The following is a 12,612-nucleotide window of genomic DNA, read 5'->3' as shown; positions in this document are numbered from 1 at the left end:
TACACTAGGATAAAAATGACTAAAAATTTCATTAAAAAAAAACAATATACACTTATACATTTAGAGTTAACTTATCCAAACCTTAGTTAAGAGGTGAGATTTGAGATTAAGTTTTAAAATTTTATAAAATAAAAAGTAAGTATTAAAAATTTGAAAATAAAGATTTAAAAATAATTTTAAAAAGTATTTCAAATCACAAAAAAAATTGATAAAAAAAAATTCGAATTTGAAAACATATAATTTGAAACTATAAAAAAAATATTTATATTTTTTTTCTTTTTTATTTATTTATTTGTATTTATATATCTAAGGTATTAAGATCTTTTACCTATTAAATAAAACATTTTTGTCATTTTCTTTCTTTATGATCTATTTTTAGGATAAAAACTTGAAAATAGTCTATTTAGTAGAAATACTCCGTATACTATTTTAGAAAATAATATAAAATAACAAATCATTGTTTTAAAGGATACAAATGTTTTAAAAAAAAAGTCTAGAATAATTGAAATCACATTGGATTTTTAAAGTTAAGCTTCACAATATTGAAAATCTTCTTGAAAAAATAAAATATCAATAAACCTATCAAATCATCATTTAATTTAACATTTTAAAATAATAAGTCTACCCAAAAAATATTTCCTTTAAAAAAATCAATTTGATGTAGCTCCGCAAACAAGAATTAACTTGATAGATAGATATGCTAACTCGAATCCGGGAGTATCAGAACGGATCCGAATTTAAAGAAAAGAGATCTAGATTTAGTCAACATCAAGACGAAATTACAGAATCACAAAAGGTATTCTGGTGATAATGTTAAAGAGATTATATGGATTGTGGATCTTTTTTTTTGATGACTCAGAAATTGGATTCGAAATTTGGTTATCAATGGGATTCGATTTTTGATATTGAATGGGGATTTCACAGAAGGGAGATAGGAGGTATTATGGAATACTTACTATTAAAAAAAAGGGATTAGGTTAATCTAAACAGTTTTCTCTATCTATCACACTTTCAATTTTATCTCTTTGTTCTCAATTATTATTGGTTGTTTGTCTCTATGGGCTCCTCAGAGTATGATACTTGGAAGGAAACAGAAAGAGGTTGAACATCGTTGAAATACGAAAAACTGTTTGGATTTTGCCAACTCTGTTCTAGCCTCTGCCACGCTCTGAGGATCGGGCTCGGCGCTACAAAAATTGCTTTCCATCACCAGCGTTCCAAGCTGAGCCAACAAGGTAATATAAAGATAAATAGACAATGAAGTTAGGTATTTGGTCTCTCATTGTGTGTTTGGTCCCTGTTGGATTGTACGCGGGTCTGCTTTTGGAATTGGTTGGGACCTAATCTACTTGGGAATTTGGTGTGGTTTGGTCTTCACATTCGCATTTGAACATGTTATGGGGTTGGTCTCATTAAACCAAACACAGCGAAGAACCTGTGGCTACGATGGTGTTTTTTTTTTATAGAGGCAACGATACGAGGTCTCAACTAGTACGAGGAGAATTGCGGTTAAAAGGGAAGGAAAATGATTGATGTAATGCTTTTGGAGTGCGAGTACAATCAAAGTAGAGACAAAGTCAGACTAGGAGTACCGTGGTGAGGTTAGATACAACAAGGAATGTGACAAGGATATCTAATTCGGTTAATAGGCTACTAGATTTCAGTAGAAACGAGGTTATGTATATTGTCGATAATGATGTACATTTTATCATCTTTGGTCATTTTGTTTGAACTTATTTGGGTTGATTAATGATGTTATGGACTTTCTTTGGACAGTACTTTTATTCATCAGACATGACTGGAGATATAGAATTAAAGAATGAAAATCGCAGGAAAAGAAAAGGGAAACTTTGGAATTACTACTAGAAACAAAAAAGAAACCAATGAGTAAAGCATATGGTTCAGACTTCTGAGAGATACTCCTAGGTTCTAGTCTGAGCACACTATTAACTATCTTTATTTTATTTCTTTTTTTTTTAATAACTAGGATACTTGTCAGTGCCAGTCGGATCTGATTATTACAATGAAAATTAAATATTTATATTGATTGATCACACAAATAAATAAATTTAAAATAATAGATATCAAACTTAGAAGATTTATCATTTTTCTACATTCACTGTACCATTCGACCATATTGTCATTGACTTTATTAAAAAGATTCATCCGATTTTTCAACTGGGCATAGAAATGTCGGGAAAATGGTTTTAGGAGTTTTTAGGTTTTTCTCTCTTTTTTCAACCCAGGTTTATGAGATTTTAAGCTGTCATATAATTTGGAAATAGAACCAACAAAAACAAATTATAGATTTCATTTTAACATTGATATGAAGTTAGAAATGGTTATGTTAATAAAATGTCATAAATTACCAAACGAATACAAAACTTAAATCAATTATTGTTGAAAATGCTCATTGAGATATATAATTATAGAATGAAAATCACAGGAAAAGAAAAGGGAACTTTGGAATTATTAGAAAGTAAAAAGAACCAATGAGTAAAGACAAAAGTAGGAAACGTAGTTAGAGAAAATGATAAATTATGTCAACAACCTACTAAGATTTATTTTTTCTAGTTCTACAGACTCCAGAACAAAACAATTAAAAATTTCAACCGCTGTTAAAATATCATTTTACACGAAGTATAAAGTAGGTATTTAGGGATAATTGCATAACAACACAAAATACGTAAGCAACATTAGAGCAGGATTAACCCAGTCTCTAGATGGGTCTTTAAGGAGAATTACAATTAAAAGAAAAAGAAAAATTGCAATTAAGACAAGAACGTCTCCTAAATAGGAGTTAGAAGAACCGTCCCTTGTTAGACATGTGTTTTAATCTTATTGGAGAGAGAATTTCAGAAGGCAAAAAAAACTGATCACCATGTCGTCGTTCTTTCGGTGCTCTCTCTCTCTCTCTCCTTTTCTCCCGAAAATCGCATGCATCTAGAATCGAATCAAGCTTTTGTTCTGTGAATCGAAAGGTACAAAGTTTGTTGTTTTGTGATTGTATTCAGATTTTGAGAAGGGAAAAAAAAGAAACCGACTTTGTTTGTTTTCGTTCTCTATCTCTCTCTCTCTGTTGATTACGAAAATCGCATGTGTTGGCGAATCGTTCTACTTGATAAGCAAACAAGAAAGGAACTTATATCAGCTTTACGACTTCATATGGACAGTAATTTACAAGGTATGTAACTACACATTAAAAAAAGAATGTGGACTTGTTTGCATTTAAGTAGTTGTTCCCGCTTGTTCCATTTGAAGTAGATTGAAAAGTCTCAGACTTCCTATAGCTTTGCTATTTGGTAAGATCTGCCTTGTTTATCTGTTACAGATGAAAGTTCTGGTGAAGAAATAAAGGAAACTACTTCATCCACTCGCTCAGAAAGTGTGACCATCAAAAGAAAGATCAGAAGCAAGGAAGAGTCTACAGAAGATGACTGCATTAGCTCTGATGCTTATGGCAATGACCATGGAGAAAAAAGAGTAAAACAGTCTACTCAGAAAAAATTGAATGCCAAAGTTTCTTCAAAAACTAGTGAACAAAAGTCATTAGCCAAAACAGGTTTGTCATGTGTTACAGAAAAAGTAAACACTTTGTACTATATACTGGCAATCTACATAGAGTATTATGAAACACTATGTGTTGCTTTATCTTCTTAGGTAAGCAGAAGCTTCGGTTAAAAGAGGAAGAAGCGTCATTGACCGTATCTAGCAAAGTCCTCAGAACCGATTAAATCATATCATCCTCAATTCAAATCCTCAATTCAAAGTGAACCATGGACGATACTTGCCCATAAGAAGCCTGAGGAAGACTATAAAGCTTATAACCCAATGACAATGAGACCTCCTCCTCTCCCCAGAGGGTACCAAGTCTGTAAAGATTATGACTTGGAATGTTAATGGATTGAGAGCATTGTTGAAGCTAGAGAGCTTCTATCCTCTGCAACTTGCGCAAAGAGAAAACTTTGATGTGTTGTGCTTTCACGAGGCAAAGATCTAGGTCATTACATAACATTAGCCTTTCTTATGTTTAAAAGGATTAAATTCTTGTGTACTAAATACATCTATTACACTAATGTTAGGTGAAGGATGTTGAGGAAGTTAAAAAAGCTCTTAGTGATGGCTATGATCATAGTTTCTGGTCGTGTAGCATCTCAAAACTTGGTTACTCTGGAACTGCTATTATCTCACGAGTAAGATAAGAATGTGCTTAATGGTGTTTAATACACAAAGTTTTTTTTTTTTAAGAACCCCAAAATAAGAGTTTACCATTGGAGATCCAAAATCAAGGCAGCTCTTAACTAAGATTCTTAATTAGTTTTAATTACTAAAATAATGAATAAGAGACCCAAATGGAGTTATGGGTTAATCATGCTCTTATAACGTTCAGCAAAAAATATGCAAGCAGAGTAAAACGTGTTCCATACGAAGAATCTCAAGTTTCCCAAGAAGCATCTTTCAGGTTTCCTACAAAGAGAAGAAACAACAATTTAATCAATACAATTGTTCAAAACGAATAAGAAATGAATCAAAAAGAAGAAGACGTACAGAGGAGAACTCGAATCATTAAAAATGATACTGATCGAGATGAGCTCGCTCAGAGATTATATAAATGTCAGATCTAAGAGTATAAGAGTATATATGAAACCAATCGAGATACTATAACATATCATTTAACCAGACTACTAAATAATGGAGATGGGAAACGATCCATGATCGTCACTGCATACGAAGAGAATATGAAATTGAACTAGCTCAGCTCAGAGATGATCTAAATGTCAGATCTAAGAATATATATGACACCAACCGGGATACTCTAGAGATAATTTAACCAGACTAGTACAAATTCTTCAGATCTAAAAGATAGTTTTCAAAAGATTGGAGATATACCTTTATCTGGAAGCACGGTGACATTCCGGCGAAGAGGAGGAGAATAACCACCAACAGCTCCTTGGTGGTGCGATCTTCTTCCTCCAATTGAAGGAAAACGATCCGGGTTCACTACATACAAAGACGAACACAACCATCCATTAACTATGAAATAGATCGAGATCAAGCTAGAGTGATAATCTAAGATCAAAATCGAGATTAGAAACCGATCGAGTTCGATATGACAATAATTCCTTTTTCTAATTTTTTTTTCCTTTTTACAATTCTTAAACAAAAAAAAGTATAATAATTTACTTAATACTAATTTTCGTTTTCTAAAATCATAAATAAATATAATTGTAAAATTTGTTTGATAGTAATTATCCTTTTATAAAATCTTTTACAAAATAAAATTGTTAAAGACTGTTTAATTGTAGTTTTCTTTTTTCTTCAAATCTAAACAAAAAATGTAAAACAAGTATTTCAAATATTTCCAAATAATAATAAACTTTCTTATTAAAATAGTAAATTTTATGTTTAAGAAATCATAATCCAAAAAAGATTACAATTATTCTTTTTTTTGGAACTGAAAGGATTACAGTAAGAACTATAAAGTCTCCGATCATAAATTTCAGATAAGAGTGATTGAGAGAACAACAACTGCATATGTGTGAAACAACCATTACCTCAAATACTCTGTGAAAAAAAATTGATTTCAACTACAAAGATTTTGCTCAACTTAAAGATACAAGAAATTATTATTTGATGATAACATTCATGCATTTATATACATATATATATATATATATATATAACCTTTTTTGTTACAGATGTGTAATTAGTATATCAATAATATGAAAAAACCGATGTTCAAATAATTACTCTAACTTAATTGTTAAAGAGATATTTTTCTATAAATAACTGTAGCATTTTTTCTCTATGAATTATTAATCCAATTTCATTAAGCAATTTCAGTTTTTTTTCCTTTTTTTCTACAAAACTCTATTCTATATAGTGAAATTGAAATTGAAATAAAAGCAACATTGTGAGCCGGACAAGTATAACTATTTGAAGATATATATCGCGCTGTGAAATGTGATAGTATTGTTATTATCATGAAAGTCTTTTAGCAAGAGATATCAAAGTGTAATTTTTGAATCAGCATCTTCTGAACTAAATTCTAATAAAAAGATTTGGATGTTTATTTTATTAGTTAACTCTAATTAGTTGAAGAAAATTTAATATACTAATTTTTATTATTTCTATTAGTTTCAGCTATGATAATGGTTGCTCGGTTAATCTTGGCCATATGATTGAAAATTCTTAAATGAATAATGAAGTTTATGAATCTCGGTATTAGTTAACATATATATATTTATGTTAACTTCTATGAGTTAACTATATTTAGTTAACACAAAAAAATTTAAACAAATTAATTATTTATTTATATATTTATTAGAATCTTAAATTTCATATTCCTAAAACCTACCTACCCCCCCCACCCTCAAACCCTTAGTCTAGATTAGTTAACCTTAGGATTATAAGTGTTTTTTTTTTCTTTTTAAAAGTGAGAACAAAAGTGGTATTAAGAATGTGGTATTTTTGGTAATTTCCCGTATAATATTGTCACTAACTAGATTGACCTTATTTAGCTTTCAATTTTTTCATTTTAATTTTTACTTTGGTTGAGTTTGGTTTAAATTTTTAGGTATGAGTGTTTTCTCTAACCTTAAATACAAAGTTGATAACAATTTACCTATGCACCATGATTATAAATACAAATACTAATAGGGATTTATGTGTGTAAATGAGTTTGTAATTAAAATAAATATCTCACAGCTTATGCAAACAAAAAAAAAAATCCTCAATCTATAATAAAATGATTTATTATTTTTATGTTTTTATTAAAACATCAAACAAACCCGTTGCAACGCACGGGCCTTATCTAGTTTGTAATAATTCCTATATACATATTCTTCACCATGCAACCTTCACTTGAGCATTTGTAATAATTCCTATATACATATTCACACCATTCATTCACCCTTAATTAGCTTAGTTACTTTTATAAATAAAAAAAATCCAGACTGATCTCCATATATGTATTGAATATACACATGTGGGCGATTTGTTTTTTGTGCTTTTATCTATGATACATGAGCCAAAATAAGATCTAGATGATGAATGACCCATGGATTTTAGTCAGTTTATCACTAATCAGTTACAAAGGTATGTCTGTATAAAAACAAAAACATACAAAAATATATATGCATATGTGTGATATGTAGTTTGATACAAGTGAAGTGGGTTGGTAGATAATATAAGCAGGGCCCATACAATACTTGAGACGGACCTGAATAAAAGACCATTAAACAGTATTCAAATCACACACTATGTGATCTAATTAATTAGTCATCATTCTATAACACTAGATTTATAAGATGATGATAGAAAATGTTCAATCAACCACATGTTAATTTCTAAAAACAACTAAATAAAATATTATAAATCAACAACTTAATGAGATGAAATGAGCAATTAAACTATTTTATTAATTAATTACCTCTTGTTAATGTTGTTCTTGACAGATTTCTTCCCATACTTCCTCCATTTATAACCATCATCCATCACATCAATCTTTGATCTCGTACTAAATGCAACTCGATGACTCGGCGGGTCCTTCGTCTCAGCATCTTTCACTGATAAACTTACAAATATATTACGAAAGTTTTTATTTTTATGTTGTAAGGAAAGATAATTAAGAGATAAGATTAATAAACATTTACAAGCAATTTCAGCGTGGTTACTAGAAAGGTGCTTCAGCACCACGTGTGAAAGAAGAGGAAGATGACGTCATTCTAATGACGTATGGAGAGACTATCCATGGTGGTGAAAAGTAAGCTTCGGTTTAAGTAATGAGTTTTGGATATAGAGCTTGAGGTCCCCGTACGAGCATAAGGTCCACGGACGTCATAGTTAGTGTTCGGTAACGTGGATTCTGAAAATGTAACTATGTTTTTTAGAGATACTGTGATAAAGCTTAAGTTTGAGTGTCTGGCCTAACTTTGGTTTAAAAATTTTTTTAAGCAAAAATTTTGGCTATCCGGTCCAATCTATTTATGCAAATGTAAAAGAATGGTTACCTATAGACTGATTGTACCATAATTAAATACATCAATATGTTTCAAAAAATTAAAAACTTAAAAATCAAACAGTTCCTGTCCATTTTTGATAGGAAACGTGTTTCTTATGGACATGGCTGACAAAAGATTACATCTGTTTTCTTATGATTCGTTGTGTTTCCTTACAAAAGTTATGGCTCATAGCTAAGCAAGGTATCGAGGATATATTATTACACTCACTGACCCACAGTGACCAAAATTTCCTAAGTCAACGATTCAAATTGGTCTTTAATCTTGTCTTGAAGGTAAGGTGAAATTTCCTGGTGCCACTATTAATTGTTTTTAACCACAATATAGTAGTTGCTTTTATTGTGTTAAAACATAAATATTAACAGAAAACATGTGATGTGGCTTTTTATTATGTGATATGGCTTTGTTATAAATTCATGTGATGTAATATCGTATAAAGATTACATGCAAATGGTTAAGAATATTGAAATCATCTAGTAATATGTAGGGTTTTCTTTAACTGAAATAGGATGGTCTTTAGAAACTATGAGTCATGTGTAAGTTTAAGCAGAGGAAAAAAAATCCTATATTGTCAAGGAAGGACTGAAACAGGCGGGCGGCTGGTCAAGAGTGAAGGAATGTGCCAGTGTGAGGTTCAAATGAAATTACATATGTTAATTTTTTTTGTATTGCTTTTAATTTTGAAAGCGATGGAGGCCGGCAAAAAAAAAGAGTGAAAGTGATAGAGGTGTATATTCATGAACGCCGACCCTATTAGAAAAAATAAGTGCATCTTTCTTTATGCTAAAAGTACTATATTTTATTATATAACAGTGATACTTATATTCCTTGAAATCTAATTTGGAAGAAAGTTCCAAAGTTTGATTTTTATTAAACCGAAACATTTGTTTTAAAGTTAGCGCTTACAATCTATGATTTTTTCGTCGGTTTTATAATAGATTTGAAAATTTCTACACAAAATAAATTATTAAATGTTTTTGTAATTTACTTTCTTATTTGTGTATATACTATGCGATGCTAATCAAAAATAAAATATCATATAGAAGTGCATTAGAAAACACATCATAATTCTCAATAAATATATAAAATATCGATTCTTATGAAACCAATAATTATTTTAATACTAGAATTCTTATTAACAAATGTTGAAACATATGGTTATCAGATTAGCCACAACCAGCTATTAAACCTAATATATCAAATGGTTATATTTGTTTTTTTTTCAGTAACACATGTTAAGTGTTTACAATCCAAGATATACGATGATCCAACCTTGGATTTTTTCAAGAGAAGTCCTATATGGAATCGATACCCCATCTCAAACAAAGAATCCAACCTAGCTTTTCTGTTAATTTTTGTATTATTTCTAATTTTGTACTACGATTCATACTAACTTTAATTAGAACTTTTATCTGATTCATACTACCTTCAAACGAAAAAAACTATTAAAAAAACTCAAACGAAAAATAACAATAAACGAGATATGATTTGATTATGTCAATCTATTAAACATATAGGAGTACTAACTCAAATGTTATCAAACAAACATATAACAATTAACCGAATATAGTAAGTATCCCAAAACTGTGAAAAAACAAGCAAACAAATTATATAGCTGTGACTAATCCAAGAAGAATAAGTCCAGCGACAATGAATCTTCCGAACACATAGCTGATCCTGAAATCACCACTTCCACTGACGATCTGAATAGGGAACAAGCAACTTCCGACGGATGCATTGTTCTTAGTAATCATAGCAGATCCTCTGAAATCGCAAGCCCTAACGTCTTGGCCCTGAATCTGGAAAAACATGTTAAATGCGTATGATATGTTTTGGATTTTGTCGAGGTTACTACATGTGGACCCGTAAAGCATCGCGGTGCAGTCACCATGGTAACACGCATAGTCTAGGTCCGGACCAACTTCATCTAGATTGATCGTGTCTTTGTTTACAACGCACCATTGCAGCATTGCTTATCTAAGTATTGCACACCTTTTTCTGCCACGGGTACGATCTTGCGTCCTTGTCCCGTGAAATCTAACATAAACTTCGGTGTTCCATCGTATCTGTTGAAAATATATTGAATATAACGAGAACTCAATGGATGATGTTTTATTTTTCCTCATTATATCTTAATACATGCATGGTATAATTTTTTTTGTTGTAATAGTTTAAGCATAGTATAACATAAGTGGTTATAAAATAGTAGTTTACTGGTAATGATGATAATGTGATGAGTGGAATAATAGAACATCGAAATAGTGAAATAACAGAACAAGGAAACACATCAAACACTAAAAAGTTTCTGCAAAAATACTCTAGATGCTAGAATTGGTTTTGAATCTTTTGATAAATGATTGCCGTAATGATTTGTAACGCATGCATGCTATTAGACTATTAGAGCGTGACGAAATCAGTTAAGAAAAAATTAAGAAACTCGATATATATACGTTTGAATAGCTATTACCTGAAGATTCCCCAATGTCTTTCGAATGGTCCAGGAAGAATACTCTTCATGTCTTCGTCGAGTAAACCAAAGAGATAAACTTCTAATTTCTCAGGTCTCAGTGGAGTCCCAACGTCCTTAGCAAGTCTTTTCATAAGTCCTGCATAGAACTTCTCTGCTAGCTTCGGCGTCGCATATTTATGACCATCCGTTGGCCATCCAACCTATACATAAAAGAAAATAAATAAGCAAATTCAATAAACGCTCTCAATATTCTTAATACACCTATCTAATAATCAATAACTTGCTTATCAAGTTACCTCTCCAACGATAATCTTCATATCTTTAATCCCAGCTTTATTCAACGCGTAAACCAGCGTGTCGTAATTCGCATCAAACACGTTATCGTAATTCTTTCCGTTATCAGGAATGGTCTGACCATTACCATCGAAAAACGCATATTCGACGGGAAAATGTTGGTTCAGATAAAGACTAAGGAAAGGGTAAATGTTGACGGTGAAAGGCAAATCATTATCATGGAAGAACTTGACGATGTCGAGCATTATTTGCTTAACATCGCTGCGGAAATCGCCTTCTGATGGCTTGTCGTTAGCTGATTGGTAAACTTCAGCGTTTTGTGGGATCGTGGCTTTCATTACATCGGTATGTCCGGCCTCTTTTAACGCTCTGTGAATGTTCTTTAAAGCTGGAAACGTTGTTTTTAAGTACGATCCATTGTATGCTGACAAGAACGGCTCGTTTCCCACAGCCACGTACCTATATAGCATGGCAATCATGTGAATGAATTAGTCCGAAACATATTTATGTCTTTTAAGATTAGAAAAAATAATCATTAGTATATAAAAAAAACTCATAAAAATATATATCTGATTTTGAGGCTATATGAATATTTATCCAAGAAATTATAAATATTATATCCACATAATTAATATACAAACTCTGGTACAAGTATTTATTTATTTTCTATTCGAGTGTTTTTGTTTTCTTCATGGCTTTTGTTTACAACAATTTATCTACTTGTTTTAAACAAAATAAAAGTTAGGATATAAACGTCGCAGAAGCCATCTATCACCTAAAAACGGATGATCTCAAATCCGGTATTTAAATCAATCAGATAAAAAAGGATTAATTAATTGGTTTAAGTTGTTGTCTAGACATATATCTAACTGAAACAAGACTGATCCCAACATCGGATTAACGTCTAATGAATTTTAAAATATGTTAGTAAAGTTACTTGATGTTGACGCCATCCTTGCGCATGTAAGCAGTGATATTTTCTTTGACCCAATCTTTAGCATTACCGTAATCATCAGCTAGAGTTTCAAGAAGGTTATTAGGGATTCCGACCATAACCTCCATGCCCGAACCGGCCAAAGCATTCATCGTCCATGAATCAGCGTCAAAAAGCTTCACTTTATTGATCTTGTTCTCCTTAAGCATCCTAACAACAATATCAGGATTCAGCGGATGTGATGCGATATTACCCCAATTCACACCGAAGCCTTCGACAAAACTAGCCAGGGTCAAAACGGTCATTACAACCGTCCCGAGGTTAACGAGCATTGCTGCCCTTCCGGCCATGTTGAGAAGGCGACGATGAATGAGATTGGTTTTGTTTGATCTCGAAGATGTGTCTGCTTTCTTTGATTGATTGTTGTGTGTTGTTTTTCTTTACAGTCGGTGAATTTCTTTTCTATGTGTCTTTGGGTGGTCGTTGTTGTCTTAATAATTAAAAGATGTTTATAGGTTGTTATTAGTGAAAGGTTTTAGCTTAAAATAAATTTATATATTAGGAAAAATCATGAGGTAATACAGGTGTATTTTTCGGAGATTTGGAATCTGTTAGTGCTTCTTTTTTTAGTTAGAGAGTATATCTTAAATTTGTCGATTTGTTAATAGCAGTATCTAATATTTGATTTTGGTTGCAAAAACATTTTTTTCCAATGTAAAGGTGTTTCTACATAACTTCTCCTTTCCAATGTTTAGACCTATTTTTGTTTAACTAATACTATAGCTAATGTTATATTTTTCTAAATTATTTAATGAAATTTCTAAACACATAAGCTATTTGGATATTTTTAAGTTTTTACAAACCTATTCGGACTCGGAAGGATCCGAGTCCAA

General features: G+C 31.3%; 1 long non-coding RNA gene and 1 pseudogene across 1 annotated transcript; both read right to left on the bottom strand.

Annotated features, from left to right (window-relative positions):
- Positions 1-4,194: 4,194 nt before the first annotated feature.
- On the bottom strand, positions 4,195-5,110 carry LOC111209817. Its single transcript, XR_002661210.2, has 2 exons — positions 4,891-5,110; positions 4,195-4,467 (listed from the first exon to the last, which is right to left on the bottom strand). It is a non-coding gene; the product is annotated as an uncharacterized LOC111209817 (long non-coding RNA).
- Positions 5,111-9,104: 3,994 nt separating this feature from the next.
- LOC125593364 lies at positions 9,105-12,225 on the bottom strand (annotated as a pseudogene).
- Between the last annotated feature and the right edge of the window lie 387 nt (positions 12,226-12,612).

The sequence above is a fragment of the Brassica napus genome, chromosome C9 (assembly GCF_020379485.1).
Source record: "Brassica napus cultivar Da-Ae chromosome C9, Da-Ae, whole genome shotgun sequence".
Classification (NCBI taxonomy): Eukaryota; Viridiplantae; Streptophyta; class Magnoliopsida; order Brassicales; family Brassicaceae; genus Brassica; species Brassica napus.
The sequence above is the reverse complement of the archived record's forward strand: the minus strand, read 5'-3'. Positions and strand labels throughout refer to the sequence as shown.